This window comes from Erpetoichthys calabaricus, chromosome 2 (genome assembly GCF_900747795.2).
Source record: "Erpetoichthys calabaricus chromosome 2, fErpCal1.3, whole genome shotgun sequence".
Classification (NCBI taxonomy): Eukaryota; Metazoa; Chordata; class Cladistia; order Polypteriformes; family Polypteridae; genus Erpetoichthys; species Erpetoichthys calabaricus.
Genome location: NC_041395.2, coordinates 59160654 through 59184128, shown reverse-complemented (window position 1 = coordinate 59184128; position 23475 = coordinate 59160654). Strand labels below are relative to the sequence as shown.

The 23475-nt window shown below is 37.9% G+C and overlaps 1 long non-coding RNA gene across 1 annotated transcript in view; it reads left to right on the top strand.

Annotated features, from left to right (window-relative positions):
• LOC114645916 (uncharacterized) overlaps positions 1-20913 on the top strand; it is a 32960-nt gene extending 12047 nt beyond the window's left edge. The window contains exons 2-3 of the long non-coding RNA XR_003715225.2: positions 7051-7168; positions 20603-20913. This is a non-coding gene — a long non-coding RNA (uncharacterized LOC114645916). The remainder of the gene's footprint in view (positions 1-7050; positions 7169-20602) is intronic.
• The last annotated feature ends 2562 nt before the right edge of the window (positions 20914-23475 follow it).

Genomic DNA, 23475 nt, shown 5'->3' with positions numbered 1-23475 from the left:
AATCGATAAGCTGTATAACCCCCTCCTTCTGTGCTTAAAGGGTTTCCTCACTAGCCTCCTCAAAATGTTAGAATTGGCTCCCACAGCTCTTCCATCCCTACCACTTTGCACTGGCTCCCCTCAAGGCTGTGTACTGAGCCCACTTCTCTATGCCCTGTACACTTATGAAGGTACATCTGATTACTCCAGAAACACCATCATCATGTTTGCTGATGACTCCCACCGTGGTTGGTCTCATAATCGGTAACGACGAGTCAGCATACAGCGATGAGGTGCAGAAGTTCTTAGTGTTGTGCTCCAGGAACAACACCCGCAAAACTAAATGAATGGTCATTGACTTCAGGAGGAACAGAGCTAAGCCAAGCCAGTCCCTCTGTACATCAACAGGGGCCTGGTGGAGAGGGTTACTTCCTTTAAGCTCCTTGAACTTAATGTTTCTAATGACTTGTCTTGGACAGAAAAACACTGTGGTGGTGGTGAAAAGTCCCATCAGCGACTGCATTTCCTTAGACTTATCCAGAAAATGGAAATGAAGGAAATGTTGCTGTTGACCCTCTACCGCTCGACCATTGAGAGTGTTTTAGTATACTGTATTTCAACATTGTATGCAGGCTGTGCAACAGCAGGTCGGAAAGCTCTACAGAGGGTAATATTCACGGTAGAGAAAATTGGCCAAAATATTTCACTTTACGTGTAATGAATATAGCATATATGAAGGTTTACTTTTTTGAAATAAATTATGAAAACAAATGAACTGTTTCACAATATTCTAATTTTCTGAGTTGCACCTGCCTCTCATGTCGGCATTTTGCTTCACCACATTAAACCATTCATTAGAACATCGAAGCACGCACATTTATCCTGCAGGATCTGCAAAGCAGCGTTCTGTCACATGTTGATAGTAAACAGAGACTGACGTCACATTCTGACTTGATCACACTGTACCCCCTGATTTTTTTTTGCTGCTATTGCAACTTGCACAAACTTCATGTTAATTTCTGAGGATGTCCTTAAAGGATGCTTCAAATGAAGGCTGGGAACGCGTGGCAACCATGATGCATGCACGTACGTGTTCTGAGTTTGAAGTATAATCCAGCCCTTAACCCTGTGCAAGTGATTAGGCCAATAACAAGGTCTCCGTTACATCGGGACACCTGGCCTTTGATCCACAGCTGCTTTTTATGACTATTCACTGCAATCCCATTTCCATTACTTCCTCTATCCAGTACACTGAGGAAGTGTTCCCTAGGAGTCTGGTGCTTAATGATGTTGTTTGTTTTGATGAGTTGAAAGGTCAAAGTCGCATCTTGGTAAAATTCAGGTGTTCGAATCATCACTGAATGGTCTCACTGGGAGCTACCACTTCAGGGTTTAAAATTCGGTGCAGGACTGCTGGTATTCTGCACACATTTTTAGTAATTCCATGCAGATTCTAATTTGTAATGTACAAATCTCCCTCACGTTTATTTGGTAAGCAGCATCTCTTGCTTGTTGCAGGACTATTCATCCTTTTTTAAATTACGTTTTTTTTTTTTTTTTTTTGCCTAACCTGTTGCTTTTGGAATCTCCACCCATTGTTTAGATGTAGGTTGTCAGCTACCAATTATAGTTGCTCTGTGATTGGAAAGTGCAGCCGAGGAAGTTTACACTCACCTGTTCAGTGGAGCCACGCAAGTACGCAGCTCAAGAACATGGTGGGCTCACAATGCCCGGTGTTTAAACTGCACTATAGAAGAAGCTCAACCAGTTTGTTCAAATGAAAGCTAAAATAGTGTGCAAATCAATACAAAAATTCAGGACATTGACTTGGAATGGAATATGTTGAGTTCATTTTCAATTTTACCTCTTTTTATTTGACATACTGTCCTCTGCCAGTTTGTATCTTGGTTCTGACACTTGAAAGTACTTTCAATTGTCATTTCTGTAAAATGTTTACAGTTTAATTACTGTCTTTAAAACTGAATCTGAAAAGTAAAGTCGGTGACACCAATGCTCAAGTACCAGTTTCCAGAAAATCGACTGTAGACATATCCATTGCACCCCTGCAACTTTGAAAAGAAGAACATTTCAACAGAAAATTGAAGACTTTTTTAGGATGTCTTTCCCTATGATACCACAGTTCTTTACATTCTCATGTGTTTTTGTTTAGAAATGTCCTTTGGTCTTGTCAACAATTCTAGTCATCTGAAAGAGAATGTTTTCACTGGCAAACTAATAATAGTCCAAGGCTTTCTCAACCCTGCATACTTGAGTTCAGAAGAGCAGGAAGCAAGAGCCTATCCTGGCAACACTGGAGACAGTGCAGGGAAAGGGCCCTCTCATGCGTACACACCCACACATAGCACTGGTACTGTTTAACGAAACTTGCAGAACTTTTAGAATGTGGGAGAAAAACTGGAGACGCAGGAAGAATCTGCAATCCCCACACTGCCATTCCAGTGCTGGATTTGAACTTAGTGGCATTGCTAATCAGTGTGTGCTATTGTGCCATCTGAGCTAAGATTATGTTAATTATATTTTAAGTTAATATCTCAAATTTGTTAAATGAACAGCATTCACGCTGTGTTGACCAAGGTTATTATAGTTAACGAAAACTAAAATCAAAACTGAAACTATTATTAAAAAAACATTTTCGTAAACTGAAATAAAATAATTAACAATACCGAAATGAAAAACTAAAATAAACAATTAAAGTAGCTGGAAAGACTAACTGAAATGAAATAATAATTTACTAAAATATTTTTAGTTTTCGTTTTTGAATGAATATTCTTGCCATTAGTCTTTAACCCTTGTAAATTTTAACTCTAAAACAAAAAGTCATCCACCACGAGCTGTCCGCACATATTAATCCAGTGAACGGTGGCTAGTGACGGAGGGCGGCTGTTCACACAGCATTTGCGGTGACAAGCTGAATACAGGTGTGTAAAGCGTGTGAAATAGAAAGTGATTTGCATGCCGCCTTTCTTTGCGCTTGTTGTATATAAAGACATAATGCAAACGGTTGAAATCAGAATGTGCTGGTCAACAAAACGTTTACCATATGGACAGAAAAATCACGAGCGAGTAACGTTTCAGTTTATTTCTCAGGTGACTGCTTTTTGTTGATAGCAGTTCACCTGCCACTTCGCACAGGAGAGATCGAAGTATAGAGAAAGTATAGTAATCATGAAAAAATTCTTGATGAAAAAAATATTGACGTTATACACCTCCCAGAGTCCAAAAATACTGTTTTTTAGAAGTGTGTGTGTGTGTGCACACGCGTGTGTATGTCTGTGTGTGTGTGTGTAACCACGATAACTGAAAAACGCAACTAGATAGATGGATGAAATTCGGCATGTGGTTGTTACACCACAATTGTAGGTCTGTATTAACTTTTGGGTCAAATCCATCACCCAAACGTGGTACTTTACCTGAAGACATCCGATTTATTCAACATTACTTTTATTATAATTGTTCAATATATTAATTTGATTTGTTGGTGATGGTTCGTTCCATAATGTACATAATATATAAATATAATATTTGTCTTAAGGTTTACTCCTCAAATATCCATCCCCATATCTGAGTATACAAGAAAGTCGAGGGGAGACCACTCATGATTTTTGAAAATAAACGGCACTGATCGAGAGACTGACTAGCTGATCATACAAGATCAGCATATTGTTGCTGACCAGTCACTTTTGCTTTAAAAACATTGTTTAACAACAAAGCGATACAAACAAAGGTAGAGGGTCTAACAAGTGATAAAAAACTAAACATACCAATGGGTTTTTGTATTCATTCTATATTTATTATCTTTTTTAGTTCATATTCACAACTCAAAATACCTAATATTATGAAAGTAATCCATTAGCAGAATTATATTTTAAAATATTTATCTCCCTTTTTTCAATGTTTCTCTCTCTCTCTCAAAATAGATACAATAGTTGAAATATCATATTCATTTTGTTCTTAACATCAGCCATACCATACATATTGCATACTAGGGAGTTTTCCTGCCTTACATCCAAACCTACTGGGGTAGGCTCCAGGTTTCCTGTGATCCTGCTCTGGATAAACAAGTTTAGATAATGTATATTTTGTTCTTAATCTCAGATGCTGTCTCTGTTGTTTTGTGCCTGTCCATATTCCTATTACCTACTCTTGCCCTGCTCATTATGGGTTTACTGTCCTTATGGTAGGCTATTCAAGACTCGCCACCTCTAACCTTGACACTGCATGCTTGTTGTTCTTTGTTTCCCTTAATGCAACTAGGTGGGGTCTGCACGCTGATTCAAGTCTAAGAGCCCTGCTCTTCCTAAGCCCCTGTGATTTTCATGACAAAATATTTTAAAAATTATAAAATTGTGTAAAATTATTCATATTCAGTATCTAGTTTTGATTATGCTTGTTTTTATCAGACGAAAACAAAACCAGATAGTAAACCAGGCAGTGTAGTAAGCTTCCACGAACATTAAACTCATATCCAAATCTGTTAAGTGTACAGTTCTGTCTGATTGTGACACAAAACTAACTCCGTAGGCGCTCCATGTCATAATTACTAAAACTAAAACTGAAACTAATATATACAGTGGTGTGAAAAACTATTTGCCCCCTTCCTGATTTCTTATTCTTTTGCATGTTTGTCACACAAAATGTTTCTGATCATCAAACACATTTAACCATTAGTCAAATATAACACAAGTAAACACAAAATGCAGTTTGTAAATGGTGGTTTTTATTATTTAGGGAGAAAAAAAAATCCAAACCTACATGGCCCTGTGTGAAAAAGTAATTGCCCCCTGAACCTAATAACTGGTTGGGCCACCCCTAGCAGCAATAACTGCAATCAAGCGTTTGCGATAACTTGCAATGAGTCTTTTACAGCGCTCTGGAGGAATTTTGGCCCACTCATCTTTGCAAAATTGTTGTAATTCAGCTTTATTTGAGGGTTTTCTAGCATGAACCGCCTTTTTAAGGTCATGCCATAGCATCTCAATTGGATTCAGGTCAGGACTTTGACTAGGCCACTCCAAAGTCTTCATTTTGTTTTTCTTCAGCCATTCAGAGGTGGATTTGCTGGTGTGTTTTGGGTCATTGTCCTGTTGCAGCACCCAAGATCGCTTCAGCTTGAGTTGACGAACAGATGGCCGGACATTCTCCTTCAGGACTTTTTGGTAGACAGTAGAATTCATGGTTCCATCTATCACAGCAAGCCTTCCAGGTCCTGAAGCAGCAAAACAACCCCAGATCATCACACTACCACCACCATATTTTACTATTGGTATGATGTTCTTTTTCTGAAATGCTGTGTTCCTTTTACACCAGATGTAACGGGACATTTGCCTTCCAAAAAGTTCAACTTTTGACTCATCAGTCCACAAGGTATTTTCCCAAAAGTCTTGGCAATCATTGAGATGTTTCTTAGCAAAATTGAGACGAGCCCTAATGTTCTTTTTGCTTAACAGTGGTTTGCGTCTTGGAAATCTGCCATGCAGGCCGTTTTTGCCCAGTCTCTTTCTTATGGTGGAGTCGTGAACACTGACCTTAATTGAGGCAAGTGAGGCCTGCAGTTCTTTAGACGTTGTCCTGGGGTCTTTTGTGACCTCTCGGAGGAGTCGTCTCTGCGCTCTTGGGGTAATTTTGGTCGGCCGGCCACTCCTGGGAAGGTTCACCACTGTTCCATGTTTTTGCCATTTGTGGATAATGGCACTCACTGTGGTTCGCTGGAGTCCCAAAGCTTTAGAAATGGCTTTATAACCTTTACCAGACTGATAGATCTCAATTACTTCTGTTCTCATTTGTTCCTGAATTTCTTTGGATCTTGGCATGATGTCTAGCTTTTGAGGTGCTTTTGGTCTACTTCTCTGTGTCAGGCAGCTCCTATTTAAGTGATTTCTTGATTAAAACAGGTGTGGCAGTAATCAGGCCTGGGGGTGGCTACGGAAATTGAACTCAGGTGTGATACACCACAGTTAGGTTATTTTTTAACAAGGGGGCAATTACTTTTTCACACAGGGCCATGTAGGTTTGGATTTTTTTCTCCCTAAATAATAAACACCATCATTTAAAAACTGCATTTTGTGTTGACTTGTGTTATATTTGACTAATGGTTAAATGTGTTTGATGATCAGAAACATTTTGTGTGACAAACATGCAAAAGAATAAGAAATCAGGAAGGGGGCAAATAGTTTTTCACACCACTGTATATATATATATATATATAAATAAAATAGAAATGTCTTTGTGAAATAAAAACTAAAACTAAAAATACATGATGAAGGAAAACTAAAACTAAACTGAATTCCCAAGTAAGGTCTGAAAAAATATAGAAATAAAAACTAATATAAAAAGGCAAAACTGTAATAACCTTGGTGTTGACTTTTCAAATTTGTGAAAGCTGCAAGAAATTACAACGATGGGAAAACAATATAGTATGGATAAAAAACAAGCATGTGTTTTTATCTGCATAAATTTATTTTGTTTTCTGTATATTTTTTGTATTGTCCTGCTGATGCAATTTGTTTTCTCTGCAAGTCTGGTATTTTGGCTGGAGTGGAAATCTCTACATGCAAAATTAAAGAATTATTTATTTAAAGTTAAAGTGGCAGCAATAAATGATCTGAAAGTCTGATTGGTAACTTTATGTGCTCAAAATTTTATAAAGTACTACAAACATCAGAAAGAATAAGTTGTGGCATTAAAGTCCCTGAAATTTTAATATCAAACTGCTACTGACTCTCAAAAAGTCATTTGTTTTGTGGGCATGGTGTTCATGCTGTAGTCAAGTTAAACCAAGTATTGGGGTGTTTATAATGTTACTGACGCGTGTAGGGTAGCACAAGTGAAAACCTTAATGGGGCACATGGGTGGAGAATATGATTAGTCCCCAACTGCAGAAAATCTCTTTGAGAAACAAAGCATCCATACAAAAAAAGAGTGGGTGAAGAGCAGTGATATTCAACAGGTGGTCTGTTGGCTGAAGCATCTTATGAGTGATATTTAACTGGCCTATTATTTAGCTTGATTTTATTTCAGTTAAACAGAGAAACATTTATGTTTTTATTTAAGATTGCTGTCAGGATAGAAATAGTCCTTACAGAAGTGGAAATTTGGGGAAAACCTGCAAAATGGCTCTGTCTTCTGACTAGGTGTAATATGGATAAGAAGATTGGAGTTAATTAATCAAGTAAGTCTTAACATTTTTAATCTGAATGTGTTCTTTAGATAAGGTAAAGCTTTTAAGTGAATAAACTATTGTGACCGAGAGAATAAGGGAAGGCGTCCCAATGAAGTAGAGGGCAACGTTATGGCAGAGTTTTAAAGAATGTCTGTTAGTTTAAGAGGAACAAACTATTTAAATTACACAGACATCTCTCTCATTGTTATTCTAAAGCCAAGCACACTGTCATGAGCACTGATTTGAATTGTTTAGGTTTTATGTTTACTTCTACGTTTGACCCTTGTATTCCATGCCTGGTTTCTCTGAAAATAAACATAAGTAATTTAATGTATACATTTTCACAAATTGTGGTCTTTCATGTGATTTGGTATTGGTTCGGTCCTTTCAAAGGTAGTGATCTGGGACCTCCTGCATAACGCCGTGTGTAGAATTCACACTAAAACATGGCATATGGACAAAAGCGGAAATGTTCGTATGCACAAAAAAATCCAGATGCATAAATCTGTGTGTTCGCCAAATTCCACGTTCTTCTGCTCCATAAAGCCCGGTAAACGTGAAAAGTAACACACATGCACGCGCCTACTCCCCAGCTCCTCCCAGAATTACGCCTCTTTGAATATGCAAATCAATATAAATAGGCCTTAAGCTCAGCGTTCTGTGAAAAGGCAATGGCAAAAGCACAGGGGGAATAAAAGAATTTCAGCGAATACCAAGTGGAGGCAAGGAAAAACTAACTATTTGTTGGTTTAAACAGTGGTATAAACAACAAAATTTGATGGAGTTGACAGAGTGTCAGACAAACTCGAAAGCTCAAGTTCACAAAGTCGCACAGTGCACCAAAATAAAAAAGAAGCTGTCTGATATCAAAGTCGCCGTGAAAAGGCAAGTCGTAGCCCACCGTCTGAGTGTCATATGAAAGCTTATTAGGGTACAGAGAAAAAAAAAAATAGGCACACAGTGGGGAAAAAAGCACGAAATGTCAACTTTAATCTCGAAATTTCCACTTTAATCACGTAATTTATTTTGTCATTAAAGTGGAACATCATAAACTTCATCTTAAAATCGTTTAATTTACTAGTTTCTCAAATCCCACCGTAAGTAAAGTAGCACGTTAAATGCTTTGTTTTATATTTGATCTTCTATGTGCTCTATGTGTGTGAGTCACTATGTGCTTCTTAAATGGACTTTCTCTTCCTCCGACAGGACACAGAATCCATTACATTCGTGATATTACAGCTCTCTGAATAATTAAAATACTGAGATGTATACTTTATCATTTTCATGATGATAGGAGTTAAAGCATGTTACTAAATATATGGGAACACGATGACGCAGTGATTGTTCATGCCTCATGCAAGATGCTTGCTGGGCCGTGCACGACCTTCAGTGAAATAATTTATTGCAGCAGTACTGTCTCTTTCAAACGTACTAACCCCCAATTCCTGTCCTTGTTTTTCTTTCTCCAAATACCCAATTGCCACACAATCAGCTCTGTAATAGACGTTAAGCCATCTGTAAGCTTAGAACACCGATTCTTCAGAACCTTTAAGGAACATTGAAATATCTTCGTAGTACATGTTTAATTATTCTATCCATCAATCCATCCAGTGTCGCTCCAGTCCCAGCAAGAATACAGCGCGAGGCAGGAACAATCCGTGAACGGAGCGCCAGCTCCTTAATAGCACTGCAACACCATGTCCTCACATGTTTATATAGACTATTTAAATTAAGTTAAAGTTTTATCTGTACAATATAATAAACATATTTTGCTGCATTTCATCTTAAAAATGATATCATCATCATATGTAAATACACGCTTTATAAAGTGGCTCAGGTTGTGCAATATTATAACTATCGCAAGTTTACAGTAAGGTAATTGTACTAATAAGTACAAAGCGTTCTACAAGGAGCACTTGATGGACTGATGGAGTGCGTTTATAGTTCTTGGGATGAAACTGTTTCTGAACCGCGAGGTCCGTACAGGAAAGGCTTTGAAGCGTTTGCCGAGTGAGAGCAGTTCAATAGACAGCATGGCTGAGGCAGCGTGTGCTCGATGCTGTATACCAATAATTTTCTTTTCAATCGGCTACTGTAGAGCTGTGATTCCCCACTCAGATACAGTGATATAAATACTCTTGAGTGGTGCAGTGAGAGTAATATGGAAAAAGATGATCCGCTGTGGCAACCCCTAACGGGAGCAGCTGAAAGAAGAAGAAGGTGCGGTAACAACGCTAAAGCAGCTATGGTATTTAGAATAGTTTGACCATTCTTTGGGCCATTATATTGTTACAGGTTAATTACAATTGGATGCATTAAACTAATAAACAATATGTGGTTAATTTCAGTGTATTTATAAAGCTGTGTCAGGGATGTGGATCTAAAAAGAAAGGGAAACCACACAGGAACAGTAGTACTGCTTTGACCTGGGAGAACTTGCGTACGCCAAGCATTTAGCTACCGTGAAAATGTGCTTGGCTTTATGCCAAGTTTAAGTTTTATACATCACGATTTGAGCGTGGAATCGGGCTTACGCAACATTTTTGTGTGTACACACTGTTTATACATGAGGCCCCAGGAAACTGAGTGCCACATCCATGACTTCTGGCAGGAGTGCAGCTCTTGAAGTGACTCTTGGCCTTGAATAAAGTATTCTGGAGTTACTTTTTATTTGCAGGCCCTTGGACATAGTGTTTAATCATTTTTTAATCTATTCATAGTTGCATTAAACTGTGTTTTGCATGTTAGGCTATTCATAATCTCACCTCTTCCTTTTGAGTGCCTATCACTCAAACTATACATGAAAATGTCTCACAGTAGTGAAGATACACCACAAAAAATGTAGCAGAAGTTCAAAAGACAACAGCAAAGTTATCTGGAAAGGTTTTGCCTTTTGCATTGTTGATTCTATATAACAGGTCTGTGTATATCTTCAATCAATAGAGATAGATAGATAGATGGACTTTATTTGTCCCCAAGGAAAGTGATAACTTTACAGAAGCTCCTGTTTCGCAGGCTTGTAGGTAGTTGTAAGACGTGGTCAGATCTGCTCAGTTGTACTGCAGGTTTACATTTAACACTAGAATTACCAGAGCCTACAAAAAAACTCGTAGATCCGTCCCACCTTAAATCGCTTCTTAAATCCATTCGCACCTCTCCGCCATCGTCTTTTGTCTTCTAAATGTGCAGATAAAGACAAGCTGCAAACAGCCGACTATTCCATTCCCCCACCGACTTAGAATGTGCACGAACTTCACCCAGCTCATGCCTTGATTGATTATCTGGGAGTGGAGTTTTAGAGTGGAATTAATAGATCGCTATTTGGAACACACACATTTCATGTGTTCCGTTTCTACAGTAATCTGTGTAAACACATTTTTAAAACGGAAACGTTTTTTCATATTTTAGTAGTAAATGACAAAATGTAGGCATAAACTATACAATGTATGAAGCCTGAAGTCCAAATATCAAGTAAACACTTTCACAAAAGATTCAAGGAGTAGACAACAGCATCGTTGGCATTGCGGTAAGATTTGCTGACTTGTAATCAAGAGTCCTCGGTTCGATCCCCACTCACTCCTGTATTTGCCGTTTTCAGTAGTGAGCTGCTCCTTTTGTTAATATTATACAGTACACACATACATTTGGTTTGCGTCTGTAACACACGGTGTGCATTCATAGGACTTAAAAAAAGGTAACTTTTACAACTTTTATTCTCTCTAAATCACGATCACAATAAATACTACTGCCCCCCCACCCAGGGATCTGACACTTATTTTTCATTTGAAACGGAATAACTAGAGATGTGAGTGGTGTTTTGAGACAATGGAACTGGATATTCTCTCATCTGGAGGGATACAAGTTGACACACAAACGCTGGTGAATCTGCCTTCTTCGTATCTCACCGTCACTTGATTTTTTTTTTTATTGTTTTATTGAGTGTTCCTGCTCATGCTGAATTAGTGTGCACCTTATGGTGTATGAGGTCAAAAAAAAAAAAAAACACAGACGTAGGTATATATGATATTTGGAATTATTCGTTTTTTGACCTGTATAATACATTTCAGAAAACTTTGTGGCACGGATGCAACATTATTCATATTCATTCGCATAACATCTTGCGGTTTGTAATCGGTGACTGCGTGTTTTTTTCCCCGATCTTGCCAGTCCCCACATGTTGCTGTATGCAGTTTCTTTTGTACTCCAGGACATGCAGAGGATAGAATAGTACAGAGCAGTAAGTTCAGCGCTATATGCAGTCATGAGATTCAAATGTTAACTGTTCACACACACACACACGCAAGGATCGTCTTTCCTACATTTACAACGTGTGTACCTGTTACAATGTACACACTTCTCTCTATGCTGTGGTTCCTATTACACACCTGAAAGAAAGACAATATATGTGAAAACATCATCGCACTAATGCAATATTATTTGAAAACGAACAGCGTCAGATCAGGTGTGGATTTATGTTGGCTCTATTACTGAAAGAAAAAAAAGATCAACATGTGCGTTGATCCTGCAGCACTAAATAAGCTCACGCGCTCTAACATCCCCCCCCCACCCCCGATCTGACTCTAAGAAACAGTGGAAGTACAGACGCAAACCAAGTGCGATCAAGAGTCCCCAGTTTGATCCCCACTCACTCCTATTTTTGCTGTTTTCAGTAGTCAGCTGCTCTTTTTGTTAATATTATACAATACACACATACACTTGGTTTGCGTTTGTATTTGCGCTGTTACTTAGAGTCAGATCGGGGGGGGGGGGGTTTGGGGTGTTGGGGTGCGTGAGCTTATTCAGTGCAGCAGGATCAATGCACATGTTGATCTTTTTTTTTCTTTCAGTACATGTGCCTTCCCTGTTTATTTAATAAAAAGAAAGAAAAAAAAACACTTTCTCCTCAACGGGGAATCGAACTCAAGTCTCTGAGGGACAGTAAACCTTCTGCGCTCTGAGACAGCAAATCTTACCGCTACGCCACGGAAGCTGTTGTATTGTTCTTGAACCTTTTGTGAAAGTGTTTATTTGATGTTTGGACTTCATGCTGCTTCACACATTCTATAGTTTATGCCTACATTTTGCAACGTTTATTACTAAAATATGAAAATGTTTCGGTTTTAATAATGTGTTTACACAGATTACTGTAGAAACGGAACACACATGAAATGCGTGTGTTCCAAATAACAATCTATTATTTCCACTCTAAAACTCCACTTCACTCCCAGATAATCAATCAAGGCATGAGCTGGGAGATGCTCGTGCACGTTCTAAGTCGGTGAGGGGATGGAATAGTCGGCTGTTTGCAGCTTGTTTTTATCTGCACATTTAGAGGAGAAAGGACGCTTGTGGAGAGGTGCAAATTTAAGGTGGGCCGGATCTATGAGTTTTTTCGTACTCTGTTAATTCTAGTGTTAAAGGAATTGACATTTGAATAGAGCAAGTCCATCTTGTTGTCTCGACCAATACAAACCAAAAGAGGAAACATGGCTAAGAATTTGAAAGACCAACACTCTGATTTAGACAAAGAATTCAAGCAGTGGAGGTTCTATTTATGTTATTATATTAGCCACTAGTATCATAAAATATATCAAGTGTTGCTATTGCATTACCAGTATTTGCACCTGAGATTAGGACTATTTATTGCTTTATGGGCACTTGTGCTGCATTTGATATGACTACGTTCTGTGTTACATTACTAGTTTAGGCTACAGCTTGTTGAAATGTCTTTACTATTCTATCAAGTTTCAAAAAAGCAAAATGTCAGACCAGGATTTTGGGTGTTATCTGTTGTTTTCAAAAAAATTGTATTGCCTTTATAGAGGGGAAAAAAGGCTTTTGATATTTTCACATTTTGTACCATTATGAAATTAGTTCAGGAAGAAAAATACATGATTTTGCCTTCTTTTGAGAGCAGCATGTGAACCACTCATCTGGAAGTCACGGATTTCAGTTTGCAGAGCCACATAGTAATAGTGCTTGGTAAATACAAAACCAAATTGAATAGTACTGGAGCAAATAGGATACAGTCAGGAGTAATTACTGCAGTTGGTGATTTCAGTGGCTAATTCTGTATTAGTACAAAGGCAAGAAGATCAGTTGGATAAGACATCTTTAAAACAGAACTGTTTTGTAGGAATTGTGAAACTCAATCAGCCTTAAAACTTTGAGCGATAATTACTAGTGCTGGGCGGTATACCAGTTCATACCGAAAACCGTTTTTTATTTTTTTTATGATATGGATTTTTCTTATACCGCAACACCGGTTTAAATTGCCTAAACGACGTTCGGAACGTGGCGCAACGGGAAACTGTTCAAGTGGGGACCTTTTTCACTGCTACACCGCTAAACACAGATTTGTTGCACTAGGGCTCTTTTTCACTGCTACACCACCAAATAGTGGGCGGTAGCATAGGTATGCCGCGCGGTGAAAATGGACAGAGAGCTGAAAAAAAGCAGTCACGTCTTGTCGCCTGGAGATGCTTTAGTTTTAAAAGGTCAGATGTGTAAATACTGTTTCTATACTACTGGATAATACTGCAAGCCAAGTTGTACTTGTTTTATTTTTCAATACAGTGTAATGTACCTGGGTACTGTGTAATATTGTGACGACATGTTGACTTTATTCTCGTACTTTGTCATTAAAGTAGAACATCGTAAACTAAACTTCATCGTAAAATGAATATTTAATTTACTAGATTTTCTCAAACCCCGTCATAAGTTATATAACACATTAAATGCTTTGTGTTAAGTGTTCCCCGAGCTTCTTAAACTGACTTCCTCTGCACTAAGAGGAGGCAAAGGCAGCGATCGCCGCATAGAATCCATTCACATGATATTCATGCTCTCTGAACATTTAGAATGTCAAGATAAATACTTGATATAAATTCTAAATTTTCAGAGAGCAGGAATATCATACAGTGAATGGATTCTGTATGGTGATCGCTGTCTATTAGTGTGGAGGAAGTCAGTTTAAGGAGCGTAGTGATTAACAACTGGGTCGGGGAACACAACACAAAGCATTTAATGTGCTACATTAACTTATGACGGGGTTTGAGAAAATCTAGTAAATTAAACAATGATTTTAGGATGAAGTTTAGTTTACGACATTCTACTTTAATTATAAAGTAAACTATGAGAATAGAGTGGAAATGTCGACTTTAATCTCAACATAAACGGCGAGAATAAAGTGGAAATGTCGACTTTATTCTCGACGTATAGTTTTTTTTTCTTCCGTGTCCGTATTTTTTTTTTCTTCACAGTGGCCCTAATACGATTCCGTAGGGCTATACCACAAATACAATTATAAATGCAAGTTGCAGTTGTATTATTTATGTATATAGCTTAGCTTGAAGCAAGGTCCATATTAATGCAGTTTGCCTAAATGATAGTTAAGTTGGTAAAGATGTAATCACCAAGATTGCACTTGTTTTATTTTATTTTAATTTGGTGAATACTGTGTAATGCACCTGGGCTTTTGAAGCCTTGAAGTAATAGTGCAACTATCAGTAATAATACAATTATTTATTTTATTGTTATTATTTATTAGTTTAAATATTATGCAGTTTAATGATGGTAAAGTTGTTTAAAAAGTCACTTTAACGTGTCAGTGGACAGAGATAGTTAACATTAACAGAAAGTATAGTTGTTTTACAAAAAAAAATTATTCCTTTTCTAAGACATGTTCAGTGCAATACAACTTTTGACAAGCATGTCTGGATATTTTCCTAAGTCTAAATACCTCTTTGGATGGTTGAAAATATGTTGTCAAAATTATAATTTAAGTTTTTGCAAAATTTGTTAAATAAAAAGGTTCTATATTTTGACTGCATCTGTCATGCAATGTTATTTCCTTCTTTTCATTAGTGCCACCCCCTTGAAAAGTATCACTTTATGGGGCCATGCAAACCTGTATTAATACTTGTGTGCACATTAAAATGTTTTTTTTGTACAATGTACAATGCTCTTGACAGTGGAATAGGTTATTCTTAGCTAGTAATTGCAGTGGAAAATGTGTTTAACATCCACTCATGCATGGGAAAAAAAATACCGTCAAATACCGTGAAACCGGGATAATTTAGAAAAATACCGTGATATAGAATTTTGGTCATACCGCCCAACCCTAATACTTACAAAATTAATAAAGAAAGAATAAGTGAGAGATTTGTCGTGAAGCATTAGTTTGCATTAATTTGAATTGTCCATTACATGTCAATATATCACTTTCATTCCATGTTATTTACCTTGTAATTTCTCTTCCATATACTTATTTAAACACATTATTACGAATCTAACAAATTATTTTATGACAATGTTGAATTGAATGAAAGGTGTATTGTTACAAAGTATAATGTAAAGAGTTGGTGTAAATGAAAATACCCTGAATGGTCTTGGTATTCACTAATTCACTGATGTAATAACAGTGTTATTTTTTTAAACGTTTATAAGCCGTATAGTTTTTTTTTTTTTAAAAAAGATTTACTCGCCAACATTTTAACACCTGTACATGTTGTTATAATCAGTTAGTCCATGATGAGAGCATTATATTCTGTATAAATGCTATGCTGAAATACCTCCAATATTTGTTGTTGTATTGGGGACTGAGTCTTTTCAAGAAATTTTTTCATACACAATAATGGTTTGTCACCATATAAGTACATTTTGACAGTTTACACCGAAAGGTGTAGGTGGCAGCCCAAACAAACCCTAAACTTGGCTGAATCTAGATATTTTTCTTTACCTTTTTGATTATATTTACAATAACCTCCTCGGAATTTAAGTTATATCATTTTAGTTCAGCCAGTCAAGTAACATGAAATTGGTGATTGGTATCAGCCTTACAAAACCTGATTGGAGCATCCCTACTAAAAACATATCCTATGATTATTAACTATGTCACACTTGACTTAATTTTTTTCACAAATGCAGTGGCTTAATTATACATTCAGGTAATTGAAATGATACATTCAGAAAAGGTGTCTTTCAGTGCAACACTGATAAGCATACTTCCTAGTGTGGTGGCTTAGTGACCGGATTCAAGGGTACCGTTACAGGATGGAACCTTAATTTCAGTAAAGTTATTTTAGCCTAGGAGCCCTGATGGGATTGTACAATATACAGTATAAAACACAAAATTAATTAATAGGCATGAAATATTGCAATTGTTTCAGATCGGCCTAACATAACCCTGATGGGAATGTCAATAACTCAGCATGTGATAAAAATAACAACCAAATTAAATATATTGTAGTAGATGGTAGTTTAAAGCATTACTGCATTTAGAATTTTTTGTCTTTTTCAAAACTGTTTAGTACAAATAAACCAAATACAATAGTAATTTAGTGTCTGTGCTTAATTGCAGGTTTGAGTAATTTAAGATGGAGATGAACTGGGATCGATGCATTATTTGTCAGAAAGTCACTCCTGAACCTTTGAAGTGTCCACTGCACACACCTGTGTCAAGTGGTGACAAAATAGATGCATATTGTTCCTTTTTGGCCAATGTTGACCAGTTCAGGGCAATAGATGCTCTGCCTGTTGAAGTGCATGTCAAACCAGATGAGACCTGTGACAGTCTAGCTGCACATTCTGCTTCATGGCACAAGTCTTGCTATCTAAAGTTTAACAGATCTAAGCTTGAAAAGGCACAGAAAAGGAGCATACGCACTACAGAAAACGCTGAAGAGAAAATATCTATCAAGCGCCAAGCAATAGATATGCAGAAATGTGTTTTTTTTGTGAGAAAGACGAAAAGGAAGGTGTTCAGCATGAAGTGTCGACATTTGATGCTGACAAGAATATCCGGACCATGATTAATGAACTCCATGACCCCAAGCTTCAGATTAGGATAGTTGGAGGAGATTTAATTGCAGTGGAGGCTTAATAGCACTTACCCTGCTTAGTTGGGTTGAGAAAATGGTATCACAGCCTTACAAGGAAGGCAAACCAGAAATTTGAAAACACAGAAAAAAAATGAGAGTCTAGAGCTTTTGTAGAACTAACAACCTACATTGAAAAATCAGTGGAATCTGGTATATTATTTTTCAAGTTGTCTGAAATTCATTCTTTATGTGACTCGTCTTGAAGATTTGGGCATACAAAAACTAGTGAACAAGACAAGGCTGAAGGAGCAATTGCTAGAGCGCTTCCCAGATGCACAAGATGAGTTTGACGGTAGAAATACAATTACTGTTTTCAAGGAGGGAATGAGAAAAATGTTGTTAGGCCGTGAAGCAACGTGATTTTTACGAAGATGCTGTCACTTTGTCAAAGGCTGCTAAAATAATCAGACCTGACATCTTCCTTCACAATGGTTTCGCCTTCGCTGGTAGCTTCACAGCAGAATGTCAAGAGACGTCATTGCCGTCTAGCATGAAGTATCTTGTGTCAACATTGTTGAATGGTCTGAACCTCAAGGATCAGGATAAGCGCGACTCACAGGCATGTCTCACCATTGGCCAGAGTATTTGTATCTTTTATATATATTTCTCTTCTGGTTGGTCCTGCTTCCACTTCAAAACCGGTCCCGCCCACACGCAGCCGACACGGCATTTCTCGATACCTATTCGTCCTCTTCCATGTCATGCACTATACTGGTCTGCTGAGCGTAATACATCCAACAAGTACTTGAGGTGCTGCCACAACAGTAAAGTAGCATTACCACCTCTGCGGGAGCCACCTGTGTCTTTAACAACAGCTTCTTACACAGCAAACATCAGAAGCTAAAAATTATCGTGAACACATTGGAGAATACAACTCTTCTCTGGCATTTGCTTCCATGGGTGCACAGATAACTCAACCTCCTGGCCACGGACCATACTGTTTTAAAATACATGGGCAAATTTATCACCAAATCTCTCCACTATATGCTAACACTTCTACCTCTCCAGGATATGGACAGTTGTATGTTTTTGACACAGCACAAGCTACTGAAGTACGCTTACAAAATAAAGCAAACTCTGCATGCAGCGAAAATTTACTTCTCCAGCTAGATTCCATGCTCAGAACCATCAACCCCTTCGCTAAATCATACAAACACATGCATGAAATTGCTCAGTCCAATCCAACAGCATCTGTACGAATGGTTTTCAAGGAAAACCCTAGGCAGGATTTACGACGATACAATGCCCCGACATGTCGCAGCGATTTTTATCGGAGACGATGGCGAACCGCCTGCCGAAAGGGACATTTGCACCTATCCCATAGGCAACTCCTGTAAATAGATTTCCATGCTCAATATGAATTGCGATTCTATGGTTTACCCACTTTTATTCACTTACGGAGACATTGGCTGGCACAAAGATTTACAACCTGTTCCCAATAAAAGAATCGCTTTTAGGCTTACTTAATGCCAATTTTACATATACAGATTAGCAATGAGGAATACATTTAGTATTTTGCACTCCAGCGGCGAACTATTCCAACAGTTCATTGTAGATGCGTATGTTAAAACAGAAGGCGCGCATCTCAACTATCTCAGATTACATCAACAAGATCTGCACGTGGAACTATCAAGCGCTGAAAATAACATACATGTTGGCAAAATGATCCTATTACCGTTCACATTTCCAGGAAGTCCAAGATACATGCAATAAAACTATCAGGATGCCATGGCCATAGTACGTAAATTTAGAAAGCCTGATTTATTTATCACTTTCACATGTAATCCTGCTTGGCCGGAAATTCTACATGCACACTGCGTCTTTCAAGAAGTACTTATTTCTTCTTGATTTCTGAATTCTTTTCTCACCGTTTTCCGTTCCTATTCTTACACCGCCGTATGCTATGGCGGGCGTCGGCTAGCTCCGTGTAAAGATGACCTAGTCATCACACAATCTGCTGCTGCTATTTGGGTGGCCTTTGGCACAGGCAAGAAGCACAGATTTACCACATTAACGAAATATGTGCAAGCTTGGTTGAGCCAAAGTCAAGAGCATTGCCTGTGTTCCATGCATACTCCGGCTGTGATACAACTTCAGCTTTCACTGGTAGAGGTAAGAAGTCAGCTTGGCAGGCCTGGCAGGCGTATGAAGATGTCACAGAGACATTTTTAAATCTTGCCAAACATCCATTTCAGCAGTTGACTTCTGATTGTGTACAATTCAAAACGCTTAAAAGACTGACTGTTATCCTGTATGATAAAAACTGCCTGTTGATGTTTGTGAATCAATTAAGAAGAGAACTCTTCTGTCATGCAAACTGATCAATGGAGAAACTGCCACCTACACAGGACTCACTGCTTCTGCATGTACAAAGGGTTAGATATCAGGCAGAAATCTGGACGACAAGCTTACAAACTGACCAACTGATTCCTTCTCCATTGGGCTATGCATGGGTGACAGAATCAGGATCATGGGTGCCACAATGGACCACTCTCCCTGAAGTCTCCAGGGCCTGCAGTGAGCTGGTCAAATGTTCTTGTAAAGGCGATTGCACCAGATTCAAATGCAGTAATGCAAATCTGGACTGCTCACCACTGTGTAAATGAATGTGCAACAAATAGAATTAATCTGAAAACTATTTCATAGTGATGTAATAATTTGTGATTCACTTGTTGACTCTGTCAAAGACTGTTAAGTTTCGAGTTTCATGTATCTACGTCTGGTTTTTATAGTGCACGGATGGTAAGTTTTTGGCTCATTTTGACAACAATTTTCATTGCTATCGGTAAATCTGCAGTTTTGTGGTTTATTCAAGTATTTGTGAATGACTTTGTGATTCTGCCAAAGACTTTAAAGTGTCAAAGTCTGGTTCTTTTAGGGCACGTACGGTCATTTTCACAACAATTTTCATTGATATCAGTATATCTGCAGTTTTGTGTTTTTTTGTTCAAGCAATTTTTTTGGGCTCCTAGGCTAAAATTCTTTCATAGACCCTAATGATTAGCCATGCAAAATTTGGTGCTTTTATCCGCTCTGTAACGGTAATCTCACTAAGCCACTACACTATCCAAAGCTCTAACAAAATGGCCTAAAGACAGCAAAGGTAAATTTATTGGAGTGGCCATAACAAAACCCCGACCTGAACTGCATAGAAATGTTTGGGCTGCACTGAAAAAGCATGTTGGAGCAAGGAGGCCCACAAACCTATCTGATTTATTCCAGTTCTGCCAGGGGGAATGGGCAAAAATTCCTGACCTATACAGTATTGTGAAAAGCTTGTGGAAGGCTGTCCTAAGCGTGTGAATAACGTTAAGCAGTTGTAAATGTAATTGCCCATCACTGGTGCTGTTGTTATCCTTGTATTTATATATGTTAACTGGTAGTCACTAGGCAGCTGCTGTGGAATTTAAGTGTTGTATACTCTACACTGCTGTTATTTTACTGAAATGATTTTCTGTGCTGAAAGTAAAGGGTAGCAAGTATCAAATTTGGTGAATCACTTTTAGTGTGTGTGTGGACTAAGTCATATGTCTGTCCATCTGTCCTTTTTTTTATCCTTCAGGTGGTGGTGCCTGTGTGGCAGCAGTGAGCACAAAGTATGAACCATCTCCAGAAGTGAGGCCCAGTCAAGCATACACCCACAGTCTCCGGTTCAGTTTTCAGTTAACATTACAGAATAAGCTACATCCTATGTGCAATATTCTAAGGTTTGTCAGTGAACCCACCTCTTCTTCTGCACTGTTTTGTTTTGTTTTTTTTTTTTTTTAATAAAAAGCCATAGTTCAACTTTTAAGCAATATTTTAAATGTTGGGTATCAAATGGTTTGCTGTGGAGCAGTTGGTTTCCTTCCATTTCACATTGTACATTTAACATTGATTCATTCTCCTGCGCCATTCACTGTTGTTAATTTTTCAATTACTTTTAATAATTTGTGTATCCTTTTAATCCACTTGTTATCATGAAACAGATAAATAACTGAAGAAAAATAATTACATTTTTGTACTTCATAACCTAATATTGCATCACTCTAGAGTAGATTTTATTGAATGGCTTCTTCAAACTTAATTTCAGGCAGGGGTCAGATATTAACATCAAGTAAAATTAAATTATAATTCAGCTGCCTTGTAGATATAGGAACATGAACCAATAAGTGGTATAGTTGGCCAGTGGAAAAGTAAACATAATTTTTGTATACTGTAAAGTGTGTCACATTAGATAATTAGATTATAATAATACAGCTGCCTTATAGGTTCATGCCAGCTTGCAGCTGATTTGGATTAAGTATGTTTGAAAGGTTTTTGTTACAATGTATTAAACTACTTTTTTTTTCCACTCATTTTATGCTACAGGGTCATCAGGAGCTGGAGAATAACCTGTCAGCATCATATGGAATGATGGAATCAAGTGTGGATGAGGTAAGCCTGAGATAAATCTGTAATGTACTGGTTTTATCAGTCCACTGATAGTGCAAGACTACATCATCTAGCAATGATTCAGCTGACCACATTTATACTAGATGTGTGTTCCAGAGATTTGTACAGTATATGCTGTTTAGTTCAGGTGAAGAAATGCAGTAAATGGTGTTTTCCTTCCCTTTTTTTTTATTTTCTGTTCTGAAAGACCCCGCCTAAAAGTGGCGATGTTATGTTCTAAGTTTTATCTTAAAGTGGGCCCGCTGGTTCTATTAATATGGTACTATTGCTGCTACTATTAGTACACAATAATTATAGTGAAGTGAAATAAAACTTGTAGTTTAATGTAATTATTTTCTTATGTGCATATTAATGTGTTTTTTTTTTTTAGCAACTACATATCAATACTTTGACAAGTAGTATGATAAGTAATATAACTATTAATGCTACTACTATACAAGGATTATAGTGAAGTGAAATAAAACAGGTGTAGTTTAATCTAATGAGAATTCTTTTGTTTTGTACATATTAACGAAGGTATTCTCTTTTCTTTTTAGCAAATTGGTTTCAGTAATATAAATATCTGTAAATAGTTTTGTTTTGTACATATTAACGAAGGTATTCTCTTTTCTTTTTAGCAAATTGGTTTCAGTAATATAAATATCTGTAAATAGTCTGGACAGAATTGCATTATAATTATGTTTGATAATAATGCTAACAATAGCAAATTGCAGTGTAGTAAGGTAGTTGTAATATTATTAAAGGCCTTAAAAAAAGTCAGGACTAGTATTACTAACCATTATATTTATTTATTTTTTTGTGTCCCTTTACTCTTTCAGAATTAACCGTTTCTGGTATCTCTTACCATGGCTGCCACTAGTGTTCCTATGTGAGTCTTTCTTTGTAGTAGCAGTGTTCCTCTTAAAACAAAGGTTTCTTTCTTTAATTGACATAATGGTTGATTGCGTTGTTTTAATAGACCCAACATCACCTGCAGGGTTGACATGTAAGTATTCATAGGTTAAATAACACAAAGGTTAATTTAAAAAAAATTTTAAAAAAACAACTTTTTGGAATATTGGGCTTGGTGCATATAGAATTTGTTCAAAGGTGGCGGTTTATCATCCTGTTGTTCCCTTGTTCGTTTTTTTCCTTTTTGCATGCTCAGTTACTCTTTATTTTATCTCTGTTGAAGCCCACGTCGCTTGGTGCAGACTATATGTAGGTTAGGTTGTAACCTATTAGTTGTTCCCTGAAGGCCAATTTGTAATATTCTGGAATTTCTTTTAATTTCAGTTTTTGGTAACCTAAACTTTAAATGTAAATGTCTGCCAGTTTCCTGCGGATGTTTCAGGTTGCTCGTTGCATTCCAGCTGGTTAAATTTGAAGAAAAACAAAGGTGTTGTAAAACTTTGGAATGGAACGGTAACTTTCTCTTGGTTTATCTAATTTATCCAGCTTGAACCCTGTGCCAAGTTCTGCCGTGAGACCTCCGGCGAACTGACCCTCAAAGACTCCACCGAGGCGATCCAGGTCGCAAAGGCATACGGCCTGAGCGACACCATACCATCTAGGATAAAGTCGGCCAAGATGGTCAGCGAGCAGGCCAAGAGACACAGTACTGGGGTCAAACTTTTAAATGGTTGCTGACCCATGACCTCGGCTATGCCATCATGGTGTTGGCAACCCACCAGAGGGAGCGCGAAGATGGCTAGGTGTCAAATAGCCCGCTGGCGAGCGATAATGCCCTGGAGTCCTACGCCTGGCTCTTTCCCGACGTGAAGACGGCCATCCATCGTCGACTGGAGAGACACGGGTTGGCCAGGACCCTGGATGAGGGCAAGAGGCTCGTCGGCTTCGGCCAACACGGACACCTGACGTTTCAGGCCCTTTACGATGCAGAAGTTCGGAAGGCCAAGAGGTGAGAGACTTTTGGGTGGGGTCTGAGGGGAAGGGCACAGCAAGGTAGTGGGACAGTGCTTCCATTTGTTGACCTGTTACCGTTCCCGTTTTCGTATCCCA